This window comes from Mesoplodon densirostris, chromosome 8 (genome assembly GCF_025265405.1).
Source record: "Mesoplodon densirostris isolate mMesDen1 chromosome 8, mMesDen1 primary haplotype, whole genome shotgun sequence".
NCBI classification, from domain to species: domain Eukaryota; kingdom Metazoa; phylum Chordata; class Mammalia; order Artiodactyla; family Ziphiidae; genus Mesoplodon; species Mesoplodon densirostris.
In genome coordinates this window covers 48049325-48065528 of record NC_082668.1, presented here as the reverse complement: position 1 = coordinate 48065528, position 16204 = coordinate 48049325, and the positions used below count along the sequence as shown (strand labels likewise).

The 16204-nt window shown below is 37.8% G+C and overlaps 1 protein-coding gene and 1 non-coding gene across 6 annotated transcripts in view; both read left to right on the top strand.

Moving 5' to 3' along the window:
* The window catches only part of GULP1 (GULP PTB domain containing engulfment adaptor 1), a 294504-nt gene that overhangs the window by 95243 nt on the left and 183057 nt on the right, over positions 1-16204 (top strand). The window lies entirely within an intron of this gene.
* Positions 1668-1826, top strand: LOC132495566 (U1 spliceosomal RNA). Its single transcript, XR_009533296.1, has one exon. It is a non-coding gene; the product is annotated as a U1 spliceosomal RNA (small nuclear RNA).

The following is a 16204-nucleotide window of genomic DNA, read 5'->3' as shown; positions in this document are numbered from 1 at the left end:
ACAGGCTCAGCGGCCATGGCTCACGGGCCCAGTCACTCCGTGGCATGTGGGATCCTCCCGGGCCGGGGCACGAACCTGTGTCCCCTGCATTGGCAGGCGGACTCTCAACCACTGCGCCACCAGGGAAGCCCCCTTATATATTTTTAAACATTAATTTTTTCTTTCAACAGGTGTGTGTTGAGTTACAATTATGTGGCAGGCATTGTACCAAATGTTGGAGATAGAGCAGTGAGCAAAACAGATGTAGTCACTGATAATTAGGCTCCAGAGTGAGCCTAATACAAGCTATGGAGGAGAAATAAATGGTGCTGTGATTATGTTTAACAGTCCTTAAAATGAGTGAAAACACTGATATAAGCTATAATCTACTAACTCAAATTATCTATCCATCTAATCCAAATTTGTAGAACGTTTTTCTCCTCTAGCAGGTTAATAAATAAATTTTCTGTTATGGTTTTTTCATGATTCTACAACCTGAAAAATCAAAACCTTTAATTGGGTTGTGATCAAATTTGTCTCATGGAAAATGTTGTCATTTTTTAAAGAATAAATTTATTTATTTATTTATTTTTATTTATTTTGGCTGCATTGGGTTTTTGCTGCTGCATGTGGGCTTTCTATAGTTTCGGCAAGCAGGAGCTAGGCTTCCTTGCGGTGCACGTGCTTCTCATTGCGTTGGCTTCTTGTTGCAGAGCATGGGCTCTAGGCGTGCGGGCTCCAGTAGTTGTGGCTCTCGGGCTTAGTTGCTCTGTGGCATGTGGGATTTTCCCAGACCAGGCCCCTGCATTGGCAGGCGCAGTCTTAACCACTGTGCCACCAGGGACGTCCCTGTCATGTTGTTTTAAATAAAAGTAGTGGTGAATAAAAATGGCTTAATAATTATGGATATAAGAGCCAGGTGAATTAAAAAGTGATGCCCATTTATTATTAATTTTAATTTTCCTGAAGAGAGGTGACAGGCCTAAAATAGTTGATTGCTCTTTTTCCTTATAATTTTAGAAGGAAAATACTTTGTTTTTTCATATGACATTAACAGTACTATAGGACTTGTATTTGCAAATGATAGGACCAACAATGGATTAATTTCCAAAATATACAAACAGATCATACAACTCAATATCAAAAAAACAAACACCCCAATCAAAAAATGGGCAGAAGATCTAAACAGACATTTCTCCAAAGAAGACATACAAATGGACAACAGGCACATGAAAAGATGCTCACAATCTCTAATTATCAGAGAAATGCAAATCAAAGCTACAAGAGGTGTCACCTCATTCCAATCCAAATGGCCATCATCAAAGAGTCTACAGATAATAAATGCTGGAGAGGGTGTGGAGAAAAAGGAAACCCCCTACACTGTTGGTGGGAATGTATTGGATTGGCCAAAACATTTGTTCGGGTTTTTCCATAAGATGTTTCGGGAAAACCTGAACCAACTTTTTGACCAACCCAATACATTGGTGCAGTCACTATGGACAACAGTATGGAGGTTCCCTAAAAAACTAAAAATAGAGTTACCGTATGATCCTGCAATCCCACTCCTGGGCATATATCCAGAGAAAACTATAATTTGAAAAGATACGTGCACCCCAGTGTTCACTGCAGCACTATTTACAATAGCCAAGACATGGAAGCAACCCAAATGTCCATCGACAGATGAGTGGATAAAGAAGTGGTATATACCGTGATCACAAAGGTGGTTTTCCCAGGGTGAGGCTCATCCATTGCACTGCAGGTGTGCTGACCCCTGTGATTTCCCCAAATGTGGGAAACTCGACTGCATAGTTTGTGGTAGTGGGGGACTGTGTTCACGCTCTCCCCTGAAAACAAAAGTGGTATATATATGCAGTGGAATATTTCTCAGCCATAAAAAAGAGTGAAAAAATGCCATTTGCAGCAACACAGATGGATCTAGAGATTATCATACTAAGTGAAATAAGCCAAAGACAAATATCATATGATATCACTTTTATGTGGAATCAAAAAAAAAAAAAGGTACAAATGAACTTATTTACAAAACAGAAAGAGACTCACAGGCATAGAAAACACACTTTTGGTTACCAAAGGGGAAGGGTGTGGGGAGGGATAAATTAGGAGTTTGGGATTAACATACACACACTACTATATATAAAATAGATAACCAACAAGGACCTACTGTATAGCACAGGGAACTATACTCAATATTTTGTAATAAACTATAAGGGAAAAGAATCTTTAAAAAAATGTGTGTGTAACTGAATCACTTTGCTGTACACCTGAAACTAGCACAACATTATAAATCAACTATACTTCAATAAGAAGAAAAAAGAAAGTGAGCTCAATTTGAGATGTTGCTTATACATTGGTAAGCTTTAGGAATTGTGCAAGGTGATGTGTCAGAGTCCTTATCACAGAAAGGAAAGAATAGGTAAGTAAATAGAGTAGGAAAAATGTTGGGGCTTAGCTAAATGTAGAGGCTTTCAGTGTTTATTTTGTGATTGTTCCATATTTTATGACATAGTTGCTTTAAAAATATCTTGATTATCAAGATTTGTTAACATTTTTGTAACAAGGTGTGAACTCTTCAATGTCTTGTTTCCCCCTTGGAAATACACTCCGCTGCCTCTTGATCTTCAATTCTCTTTGACTGACATCCTGTAGTTAGTGCCTCACAGGTTTACGCTGATGATTTTACCTAGTTCATTCTCAGATTTTCTAGTTATGATCTTATAAAGTATCCCTTATGACTAAAAAGAATGTATTCTGACCAAAACAGGCTTCACTTCTACTCTGAACTGCTAATAAATTTCAAACAGAAAGCTCTTCAATTCCAACCCAAAAAGTCTATACTTAGCATAGCTTTTAAAGAATCCTGATTGAGCACTGTAAACAACTCTACGTTTTTTTTTTAACACTGATTTTTCAAGCAGTGAGAATTTCCTCTGCTAGAAACATTCCAAGGTTTTCATCACCTTTTCTGGCACCAAATCTTGGATGTGTCAAATTGTGGAAAGCCCTTTGGCTGTAAGATCTGCTTCCACCTGTGAAGCCTTTATTCTGATTTCTGAACCGGAAGATTGATTTAATTGTTAATGTTGACTAAGTCAGTGGTGAGCCACTTGGTCTTTGGTTGGGTAGGGTGTGCACAGTGTTTGATCTCTGTACACTTGGCAGTGCTCTTGTCTGATGGATGCTGGAGGAAGAGACTGAGTGGAAACTATTTGGCTGCTGTTTTTGGAAAGTAAGGAAGATGTAATCTGCTTATTTTGAGGCGGAGCAATAGACCCAAACTGCCTTCTAGAAATTTTATTGTGGAAGTTGATATTTAATTTTATTAAATTAAACCGTCCACTGTTTTGTTTTGTTTATAAACATGTGCAGGTGAGTAAGGCATCATCAATTATACCACGTGCAGAAATAAGTCAGTTACATATGCAGAACAATGCTTTTCCTCTTTATATTATAAACCCTAAAAGGTCTTAAAATGTACAAATGCCTGGGCGCTATGCATTTCTAACTTAAATAGTATGAAATAAGGCTTAGGTATGTGTTTATATTATAGACAGCTATATCTTCCACCTGTCTTTAAAATCCAGTTTTTTTTTTTTTTTAATTAAACAGAACCCACCTCCTATTAAGCAACAGTTTCTTTTTCTGTACCTACTCTATTCCTTTAACTGGTTGGAAGTAAGTGGTGATAATTCTCCAGATGCTTCAATTGTCACATATTTGATAGAAAAAGCCACTGTGCACACCAAAGGAATCAAAGAATGTTCTACTCTCTTGGCCAGTATTACCTAGCAACCTTCTAAATCAAGTTATAAAAACTGAAAAGTAAGTAGCCCAATGAACAGTCTTGGTTTTAATATATCATGAGTTACCACACACTTGAAGGCTGTTGTCATTCCATGCAATCACGGAAAGATCCCCTCTTACATGGAGACATAAACCTGAAAACTTAATTATTTTCCCCAACAAATTAGCAATTTGAAGCTCTTTGCCTTTCTAAACTGTTTGTACTATGTAATATTGAGCAGATGACAATTACAGATATCTTGGCCAGTAGATATTAAGTGTTAAATATTGTATGCAGCATTCAAAACATGATCTGCTCTGTAAACGTATTTGATAGAAAGTAGGTGTCTTCATTTATGTCAATCACTCCTTCATTTATTCACTTATTATTTTATGCCACAGACACCTTCCTCTCCCGTCATTTTCAAGAAACACATACCTAAGCCTTATTTCATACTACTTAAGTTAGAAATGCATAGCGCCCAGTCATTTGTACATTTTAAGACCTTTTAGGGTTTATAATATAAAGAGGAAAAGCATTGTTCTGCATATGTAACTGACTTATTTCTGCAGGTGGTATAATTGATGATGCCTTACTCACCTGCACATGTTTATAAACAAAACAAAACAGTGGACGGTTTATGATTCTTTTTGACACTGAACAGATGTGAATTTTATTCCCTTATTAAGTGCCTGAGGGACTTACAAGAACGCCTGTTAATTTGTTGCTTGTTCTTCTAAAGTCTTAAATTTACATTCATCGATGACTCCAGGCCTTTCACAGAAAGAGTAGCTACAGTCCTCCTAGCCATATATCTTAATATGCCAAGATATTAAATGATTGTCTTTCTTTCACAAGCCTCTGAACATTGCAGAGTGTGAATTCTTTCTCTCTATGTCTTTCTCTATTATCTGATTTAGAAGGTTGCTAGGTAATACTGGCCAAGAGAGTAGAACATTCTTTGATTCCTTTGGTGTGAACAGTGGATTTTTCTATCAAATATGTGACAATTGAAGCATCTGGAGAATTATCACCACTTACTTCCAACCAGTTAAAGGAATAGAGTAGGTACAGAAAAAGAAACTGATGCTTAATAGGAGGTGGGTTCTGTCTAATTTAAAAAAAAATGGATTTTAAAGACAGGTGGAAGATATAGCTGTCTAAGTGACTGGAAAGCCCTTTCCACTCTTCATTTCCCAGGAACAATGGAAATACTAAATTTTGAAAAAAAATATCTCCTTCCCAATTCTTAATATCTTTTCTATTAACATCATTGCCTATTTTTTTCTTCTGGAAAATATTATTTTTGTCACTTGTACTTGTGAGAATTCAGAGTTATAACATCTGTTTTCCTTTGGTACTATCAAGGGTTCATTTTTACACCTTTGAACAAATTATAGTATGTCTTCGTGTGTGACATTTTTAGTTTATACAAGATATTTGGTGCACCTGTGGATTTGAAGATGCTTTGCAATAACTGTGGTCACTCAGGGAATTGAATCCATTGAACAGGAACTATTGAAAGCAATGGATATGCATCAAGTAATGGTTGCCGAGAGTTGGGTTTAGCAGTGTTTGCAGGGACCAAATTACGGAGGAGTATAAAATTTACCCTGCAGATTCCAAGGATGCACTGAAGGATGGTTAATCGGTGGGTGGCAGAATCAAGATTTGCATTTCCAAGCTACTGCTGCCAGGAGGTAGAGTAAGATCTGGGGGAAACGTATAGGTAAGGAGAGTTAGTCCGATTCAAGACAGAGTGTGACTAGTGTCTGGCAGAGGGAATGGAGAAGATGCAATAGATTCTAGAGCTCTTTTGAAAGTTAAATGGACAAGACATAGTGACAGGCTATAGGGAGTTGAGTAAAGGGGAGAAATATGATGTAACTTGAAGAGCTGGCAACATTTTCCTAGCTGAAAAATGTGGGAGCAGAACAGCTTTGACAATCATGAAGATAAGGGCTTATTTAGACTTATCTAATTTGTGACACCTTTGGGAGCTGACCAGTGGCAATGGTCTTGCTAGTTATACTTCATATGCTTGTGTAATATTGCTTCTACTAGATTGTGTTTGCAGTTTTTCCAAAGGTATATTAAAAATCTTCAATTTACATGCAGTGGTTTTAATGTATGCTATGGCTACTTTATCATCTCTCTTATTTAGAACTGGCCTACCTCCCTCTGTGTTGCTCAAAAGAATCATTTGCTATAGCTAGATAAATAAATAAGTCCTTGTTGTTTCCTATCCGATCATCCTGCCGATAGTGCTCAAGTAATCAGAAGCCCTTTCGCAATGCTGTGCTGGCAAATACCAGAGAAATTCCTGTTGGCTTTCTTCGTAGGAGTTTGCAGTCCTCTTACATGGACGGGAAGTGCCCACTGAGAAAACTTTCAGATTCCCAGGGTTACCTGGGTAACTTATTGGTACAGAGATGCCTGTGGAGAGAATTCACAGTGGAAAGTGAAGATTTTACTTCCCAAGCAGCATGTTCGGAGTACCAGGTTCATGGTACTAGCCCCTCGGCCTCTGCATCCATGTTCCAATGAAGCCCAGCTCATTTGGAGTGGTCTGTCTCCAAGAAGAGAGCTCACATATTTTTATTTGTTGTAGTAAAAAACAGACAATGATTTTACCTTTGTATGTTGTTAGATTTTAGTTTACATATGCAGATAAATAGAACATAAGTTGCTTGAGGGCAGAGAATCTGTCTTGTTCCTCATTATATCTCTACCATCTGGACATATCCCTAACACTCAATAAGTATTGGTTAAATGAATGAATTTTAGTTACTGGAGCAATGATTCCAGTTTTTCTCTTATCTCAGCATTTGTCTGTCTCTGTGTGAACTGACGGAAGGGCTAAAGGAGAGGGCACAGGCTGGGGAAGTTGCCTTAGCCATAGGGCAGACAGTTGAGTTCCAGTGGGTGGACAGAACCATTGTGTCCAAGGTTACCTTAGACTACCGCCAGGCACTTCTGAGAAAATAGATTAGTTCCAGGAGTTCAGGATGAAGCAACAGGGAACATTGACTTATGGGTCTGACACAGCCATGGAGAATCAGATGGCATTTAATACATATATATCCTGGGCTTTCACAGGTGTTTTTTTTTGAGTTCTAGGTCAGCCCATGTCATCGAGTAGGATTTATTTATCAAGTTTTAGTTCTGGAGGTGTGACAGAAGTACTGTATTATCCTAGAAACTCAGACAGGTACCAAGTTAGTAACAGTTATATACTGAGGCCCACAGAAGGGATACACAATTAGGAACGTGGCTGTCTCTATCCTCTTACCAGAGTGGGTGGCTTCAGGAGAGAGGAGGCTGTGAGTCAGAACAATCAGCATGTCCTTCAGCCAGTAAGATGAGTGACCAACATCAATGAATGAGAAATGGAAAAGCCTGTTTGCTCTCTTCCCTACTGTTCTTTGGCTCTAGAGTGGGTGGGTGGGGACCTGCAGTGAAGCCTGGGAGTAAGGATGTGGTGCTGCTCCATGGCACACTGTAAGCATTCGTCCTTTGCCTCCCTTCTCCTCCCCCCGTTGCATCCTTTCATTTCTCCTTTACATCCTTTCTACATCCTATCCTCTCTTCTTCTCCCTTTTGACCCTCTTTTTCCCTTTTTCTCATCCTCCTTCCTTCTTCCCCCCTGCAGGATATCTTTTTTAAGTACGGTAAAAATTCTGTACCTAATATTTTATAATATAGGAAAATAAAATCTAATATATAAATAAGGATAATCTAGGGGAAAAAATGTATGGACTACCTGGTGTTGGGAGGTCTGTAAAATTGAAAAGAATGTGTTATATTTTTTGCTATATTGATATAGTCTAAGCCTTGAGTTAAAAAAATGTTTTACACATAGCAAAGAAAATACAGAAGCCGTAGATAAATTGTGTTTGCTTTATTGTTCTTATAAAGAATGAGAAAAATCAGCACAGATTTGTTTGTTTTTGCTTTTGAATTAGCTGTAGGAGAACAGATGTCTACAAGATGTAGAGCATATTTTCTTTTTTGGAGAGTACACTTTTTTCAGTGATTTGAGCTGTATAAATTTGTGTGGCTTTTTTTCCTTTTCATTGGATTACTATAATTCTCTGAGAATGTATTAATTTGATACCTTTTTTTCTATTATTTTTACAATGTTATATATAGCGAAGTTTTGTTCATTTGTGGTTTTAAGACTGATTCCTTAGGTGACTGTTGAGCCCAGACAGAAGAGATGATGTTAGTTTCTTTTGATGCGAGGAAAAGGGCTCACTCAGGTTACTTCAGTAAGGTTATGTTTAGGAATGAAAAAGACAGGTGTCCCAGACATGTATGTGTCTAGCCTTTAAGGGAACCCAGGGAAAATGGACTGAGATTCAGAAATGGGAAGTAACCAGTACAGCTCTGAGCTGATTGCCTCTCTGCCCCCTAGTGACAGAGTTGATTCTCTGCCACTGGAATGACGTAGCTCCCTTCCGTCTGCTTTTCCTGCTGCTACCAGCATCCTCTCTCTTTATATTTCTGTTTCTTCTGACTCAGTTTCTGATCACTCACAGTAGTTATTCTTAATGATTTCTACTGCCTCAGAACATCTGTTAAGCATTTTCTCCCTGCTTCTTATTTTTCTGCCCCCAATATTCTGATTCTCTTCCATGTCAGAGTTCAGAATCTAGAACGTGTCCTTGGTTCAGGGAACACACTGTTACTTTGTTTAGGTGGAGCTTTTGCACGAGGTCCCCGCTTAAGCCTTAGATGATGTAGTCTTAGCTCAGGTGCTCACTCTGGTCTCCTCAGAGGCGAAGGGTTATGCCAAGTGCTTCCTGGCAGGTTAATCTCTTAGCAGGAGGATGAGGGAAGGACCCTTATAGATGGGATTTATTGGCACCACAGGCATTTTGGGAGAAACAGATGGCCAGTTTGCATATAGTGAGAAATTATTTTGGCACAAGGAGTGCAGTGGTTAGAGAACCCAAAACACTAGCCCAGTGACCTGCTCATCCTTGGCCCTCCATGTATTTTGGCTTTGATGAAACAATCAATAGATGAGAAATAATTGTTCCTCACTTAGTTTTAGAGGCCTTCCTTGACTCACATTGCATATTTTATTGATCACCCTCATTTAATTCACAAATTTTTCTTTCCAACTTAATTTTCATTTACTACTTTATGGGTTATTTCAACTGACAGGTGGGGCTTAAAAATATATAAACAGCTTCTAAAGGGAGTTAAACTTATTTGATAATGGAGACATCTGTAAGTAGATAAGGCTCTTTCAGTTTTAAAAAGTGATAAAGATTGCATCTCAGAGTGTTGTCCCTATCTTGGATAAAGTCCCTGAGCAGATACTCAAATAGTACACAGGTAACACTGGCAAAAAGCAGAGTCACTACAGATAACTCAATTTCATTTCTTTTTATGGCCGAGTAATATTCCATTGAGTGGCATGTACATATATAAACTACCAAATGTAAAACCGATAGCTAGTGGGAAGCAGCCACATAGCACAGGGGAGATCAGCTCCGTGCTTTGTGACCACCTAGAGGGGTGGGATAGGGAGGGTGGGAGGGAGGGAGGTACAAGAGGGAAGAAGTATGGGGATATACGTATATGTAAAGCTGATTCACTTTGTTATAAAGCGGAAACTAACACACCATTGTAAAGCAATTATACTCCAATAAAGATGTTAAAAAAAAAAAAAAGAAAAGCAGAGTCAGAATTTTTAAAATGTGAGAGGAGGCTGTCTTTAAATGCTTTTAAATGTATGTATTGCTTCTGTTTGTGTGTGTGTGTGTGTGTGCGTATGTGTGTGGTTTTATTATTGTTAGTTTTTTTATTTGTTTGATTTTTGGCAAGGTGGAACTTGATAACCTATTCATAAGACTTTTCTCTCTTCTATCAGTCTTTTGGCTGTTTCTCCCCCAAATCTTTCCCATATATCTATTGAGCATGTACCAAGCACAAAGAAAGTGATGGAGGTTTTTTTTTTTTTTTTTTGCGGTATGCGGGCCTCTCACTGTTGTGGCCTCTCCCGTTGCAGAGCACAGGTTCCGGACGCGCAGGCTCAGAGGCCATGGCTCACGGGCCCAGCCGCTCCGTGGCATGTGGGATCCTCCCGGACCGGGGCACAAACCTGTGTCCCCTGCATCGGCAGGCGGACTCTCAACCACTGAGCCACCAGGGAAGCCCAGTGATGCAGTTTTTATCTAATTTAGATAGACAGTAAGCCTGTGATTGCTGTACTTTTAATCCAGCTGGCAAGATGTAAATAGGTTGAAAAGTATGGTTTCCTTGATTAGGCAGCAATTTTCATTGTGTACAAGCACCTGGTATATTCTTTCAGACTTCACACTGTGTCTTGTTTTCTTCTGTAAAAGGTCTTCTTGTCAGGTTCTAATAGACAAAAAATAAATTTCATCATTATTTCATTGATAATAAGCAATTCATAGTTTAGAATAATTTTCTCACAAAAGCATGCTTTAGCTATAATGGGTGAGGGATTTTTTTTTCCAGTATTATCAATAAAAATTTAGAGTTCACCAAAAATGTGTGAAATAAAATGACAATTAGTACACAGGATTTTAGCTTGCAAACTAGATGTGTTATCCTCTAGTTGTGAATAGAAAGTAGAATTACTGAGTTGCGGTGTCTTGGTTCTGATGCTTGTAATTCATCGTTCAATATTGACTGAATTGATTTTCTTTTTGGAAAAATAAGGAAACACAGCCCTACATATGGGCGGGGTTATTTTGAAAATAAAATGTTGTTATACCAGTGAAAACATTTTGAAAAGTTAGAAGAACCTAAAAGATTAATCATCATCAGTGGCTCACCTAGTTTAAATAGATTACTATTTAGAAATTAAGAATTAAGTTAGATGCAAGCTCCTAATAAGATGACATCTAATTTTGCTTTTATAATAACAAGCTATAATATGCTTACATGTCTGATTCCTCTACTAGATTCGAAGCTCCATTTCCTCATCTGTATCCCGAGTGCAGAACACTGAGCAGGTATTTAATAAATGTTCATTGGATGAATAAAACTGGGGAGGACATGAGGAAAGAACATCTTTATAACATCATAGTCTGATTAGTATAAATTAGAGAACTAGCTTTCAGTCATATTTTGGAGGCAGGTAAATCTTTTATTAAACAGGTACCTTGCTCATTGTTTCCTCTTTGCCTCAATCTAAATTGGAAGTTTTTTGTTTCTGTAATTTCACCTCTTTTGCTGTTGAGTCATTACAGTAAAACATTAGGAGGATGTGCTCTTGGTAATATCTTTGTCGATATTAAATGAAGTCTTCATTGCCTAAAAGAATGTACTGTACTGATTTGATTTTAAATGCTTTCATGCATAGCAAAGAGATGACTGGTTTGCCCAGTTTTATCTAGTCATGAGTGCTCCAGAGGAGTGACCTGCTATGGCTAATACTATTACTTTCCTCACAATAATAGATTCAGAACATTATAGACTGCTCTTTAATCATTTACTTTTAAAAAATAAAGTGGGTTGTTTTATTAAATTAAATTAATTAATTAACTAACTAATTAATTAATTTTGGCTGCGTTGGGTCTTCGTTGCTGCGTGCGGGCTTTTCCCTGTTTGCTGTGAGTCGGGGCTACTCTTCATTGTGGGGCGTGAGCTTCTCATTGCGGTGGCTTCTCTTGTTGCGGAGCACAGGCTCTAGGCACGCGGGCTTCAGTAGTTGTGGCACGTGGACTCAGTAGTTGTGGCTCATGGGCTCTAGAGCGCAGGCTCAGTAGTTGTGGCACACGGGCTTAGTTGCTCCGCAGCATGTGGGATCTTCCTGGACCAGGGCTCGAACCCTTGTCTCCTTCATTGGCAGGCAGATTCTTAACCACTGCACCACCAGGGAAGCCCTACTTCTTTTAACTACTCACAGTTTGGAAATTAGGCATAGTTGGTATTACATGTTTTTCTGTTTTCTGTGGCTCAGTGTTGAATTCTAATGACATGTCTTTGTGGAAGTTTACATGCATGTGTGGACTCTGATATCACTTGTTAGAAAAGGGAAATTTGGCTGTAAATTTTACCTTTTCAGCACAAGTCATAAATGCTCATGGAATACATCTTTTTTTTTAAACATCTTTATTGGAGTATAATTGTTTTACAATGGTGTGTTAGTTTCTGCTGTATAACAAAGTGAATCAGCTATATGTATACATATATCCCATATCCCCTCCCTCTTGCGTCTCCCTCCCACCCTCTCTATCCCACCCCTCTAGGTGGACACAAAGCACTGAGCTGATCTCCTTGTGCTATACAGCTGCTTCCCACTAGCTATCGGTTTTACATTTGGTAATGTATATATGTCCATGCCACTCTCTCACTTCTTCCCAGCTTACCCTTCCCCCTCCCTGTTTCCTCAAGTCCATGCTCTATGTCTGTGTCTTTATTCCTGTCCTGCCCCTAGGTTCTTCAGGACCGTTTTGGTTTTTTTTAGATTCCATATATATGTGTTATCATATGGTATTTGTTTTCCTCTTTCTGACTTACTTCACTCTGTATGACAGACTCTAGGTCCATCCACCTCACTACAAATAACTCAATTTCATTTCTTTTTATGGCTGACTAATATTCCATTGTATATATGTGCCACATCTTCTTTATCCATTCATCTGTCTATGGACGCTTAGGTTTGGAATGCATCTTTTTTGGCTTAGTAATATGATCTGCTCTTTGTATAGTCCTTTACAGTTTTGAAAGTGCTTTCATACATAACTCCTTTGCAAATACCCCAGGAGAGAGGGAGGATAAGTGCTATAGGCATCTTGTTACAACTGCTCTGTAGGTTACTTTGACCTAACTTACCTATAAAATATTTAATTGTCAAATAAAATTAGACTTGACCTAATTATGTTGACATTTCCACACCTCTTACTATTCCCATAAATCTGTGAACCAAGAAAACGCTTGCTGTATCTATGCTAAATTATATCATTGGGTTTTGAGACCTTGTGCCTCAGGAGATTAGGCTCAGATGAGATGATTGCAATCTTCTTTGCTCACAGATAGGAAGCTATCTTCATTTATCACAGAGTAACTGAAGAATAACTGAAAGAGTTTGAGATATTTTTTGTCTTTTGTCAAGTCAAGATAGAAATGTCTCTTCTGGTGAGGAAAATGTGTAACAGAGAAGGCTGAAGAGAAAGATGTTTATAGCTTGGGTAAATGTAATGCTTTTTTATTGTAAGTGTTTTATATATTTATTTTATAGCACATTCTCTATCCTGAGAGGTCAGGGGAAAGAATGATTCAAATATATATTTGTAATCTATGACTTCTTTCTTTGGTGATTGTAGTTTGTTGAATTCTGTTTGAGATGGGGCTTAGGTCTAAAAAGAGGGGGTAAAATGGAGAGAAGATTCTAGAAAAGAATCAGGTGCCTTTGGGTAGCAATGCATATTTAGATAGTATATTTAAACCTATTTAAGAAAAAAGGAAAATGGCCGTAATTTTTTTTTCTTAACAAAGGAACAATGAAGAAAAATGAACTTCAGTAAGTGAAACTTTTATTTCTTTATAGCTAATATTTGGGGAGAACTTTTTGGTGCCTTATATCTTGTACACCCAGTCTTAAAAATGAAATTGTGAAATTGTAGACCCAGGTATCTTATATATCCTTAGGTCTTTTATAAAATAAAGTTTATTTTTCCAGTTCTATAAGCACTGATAGTTCAAGTCTTTTTTTTTTTTATAGGTCATTCAGATACCACGCAGTTGATATCAAATCCTTATCAGACAGTGAAAGTCTATAAAAGGTCCAGGTGTCAAAGCAGATAGTTGCTTTAGGAACTTCTAGACCAGTTAGTAAGGCACAAAAGACTTACTTAGCTAGTGTCTTTCTGAAAAGCTTCAAAGAAATAAGAAAGTACCTTATTAGAGTATAATCAGGTTGGAATAATTCTCTTCAGTTGCCAATCAGTTTTTTATTTTCTTTCACATAAATCATAATATTAATTCTTCAGGAAGGAAGAGATATTATTCATCTTGTGTAATTTTTTAATTAGTAAAGCTCCACATTTCTTATTGCATATCAGATTTATTAAGTTGTTCACATCTATCCCGAATCTGTTTATTTATAATTGTTTAAACCAATCACATTTATACTGTCTTCAACAGAAGTGAAGATGTGATTAATGTCCTACTCCAAACTAAATTTAATGAAAGGCTATATTGTATGATTTTCTAAGAAAACACAAGCTTTTTTTTTTGTTTTTTTTTGCAGTACGCGGGCCTCTCACTGCTGCGCTCTCTCCCATTGCGGAGCACAGGCTCCGGACGCGCAGGCTCAGCGGCCATGGCTCACGGGCCCAGCTGCTCCGAGGCATGCGGGATCCCCCCGGACCAGGGCACGAACCCGTGTCTCCCGCATTGGCAGGTGGACTCTCAACCACTGTGCCACCAGGGAAGCCCACAAACATTTTAAAGTATATATTTTGCCCTCCTAATTCTGAAAAATCTACTGCAGGCACATCATGTCCCTTTTCAGCTTCCAACAACAGATACCTTCAAAACACCAAAAGAGTTGCTGAATAACAATTTTATAGAAAATTTTTATTGTTTTTAATATATCAATCATTCTGGCCCATTATTATTTTATACTGTGAGCTCAATTTAGCAAAAGTCACATAAAAATTAAACAAAATATGTATTACACATTAGTAAATAACATATTTGAGAGTGATTATTTGGTTGTACTTGACAGAAAACCAATTAAAACTCAGTTAAGCAAAACAAAATATGTATTGGTTATCATAATTGAAAGTTCTATAGTGATGCTTCAGACATGGCTGAATCCAGGCACTCACTCTCATAGCTTTGTTTTCCACTGAGTTGGATTCATTTTAGGGCAGGAATCCTGAAGACAATATAGCCACTAGACTTTCAATTCCCCAGTTAGTCAACTCAAGTGAATAGGGATTGTTTCTTTCTAAATGGTTTTTGAAAAGGGTTGATTTGATTTTCTTTCTTTTAACTTTGTCCAACTTTCCATTCCTGAAACGAATAATTATGTCTAGGGTTATGGTGTGTTTATTGGCCAGTCCTGGACCTAGAATCACCCTCAGGCAAACATAACTACCAGGACGGAGGAAAGAAGTGCAGGTCTGCAAGGGAAACCCAGGGTGCTATCATGAGAATGTATTTTGTTTTGTCATTGTTTTTGTTTTGGTGAGAGGTGGTGGTGACAGCAAAGCACAGTGTATGTATATATTAAATTAAATTAAGAGTGAAATGTGCACCATTATATATAAGTCCCATTGAGCAAAAGAACAGTAGTTTAAATTGGTATAGTAATATTTTGTGATAGAGTAACATAAAGAATGATTGCAAAACCTCAATGTTGAAAACGTTTGATTGCTGAAGAAAGGCCTTGGAACATAACCAATCATACCAATCATGTGATCATAGCGTTTCTGAGACTTTCTCATCTGTAAAATAATAATTATTTGGTTAACAGCAGATACTTTTATACACCTTTTTTTGTGCTGAATTATATTGCTGTAGGAGGTATTGCAGATTTTATCAAATAATGTTTGTATAATTTAAGTTAATTATATCCAATTATAGATGATATTGCACTCAATTTAGAATAGAGACAAGGATTAGTAAAACTCTTCTCCCCACCTTTCCTTAACTGTGGGAAACTGGAACACTGAATTACAGCTCGCTGAAATTTGCCTTTAAATACATTACTCATTTCATGGATATTAACATGAATAAAATTAAACTCCACAGGACTGGAAAAATTAAACTAATGACTTTTTATGTAATCCAAGTTAATGAGTGCTTTCTGGTCTAATTTTTCATTGAGGAATCAACCACAGTTTCTTGATTCCCTTCATTTGAATAGCTTCTATTATGGGACTATTTACAAAAATGCTTAATAAGAGCCTGTATTGAATAGGTGCTCTATTTCCATACACACTGAAATATATTTACACATTTTTACAGTTTTTGGTAGCAATATAAGGTCTTTTAAAAATTAAGTCTGGCTTTTAGAGTAGGTGTTTTATAAATTTTTCTTTAATTACCTTATGTTTTTTTTTCAAATTTATCTAATTACTTGATTTATTTTTGGCTGCCTTGGGTCTTCGTTTCTGCACACGGGCTTTGTCTAGTTGCGGCGAGCAGGGGCTTCTCTTCGTTGTGGTGCGAGGGCTTTTCACTGCGGTGGCTTCTCTTGTTGCGGAGCACAGGCTCTAGGCGCACGGGCTCAGTAGCTGTGGCTCGTGGGCTCTAGAGCACAGGCTCAGTAGTTGTGGCGCACAGGCTTAGTTGCTCCGTGGCATGTGGGATCTTCCCGGACCAGGGATCGAGCCCATGTCCCCGGCATTGGCAGGCGGATTCTTAAGCATTGCGCCACCAGGGAAGTCCCCTGAATATGTTTTTTTTTTTTTAATTTTTTAAAATAAA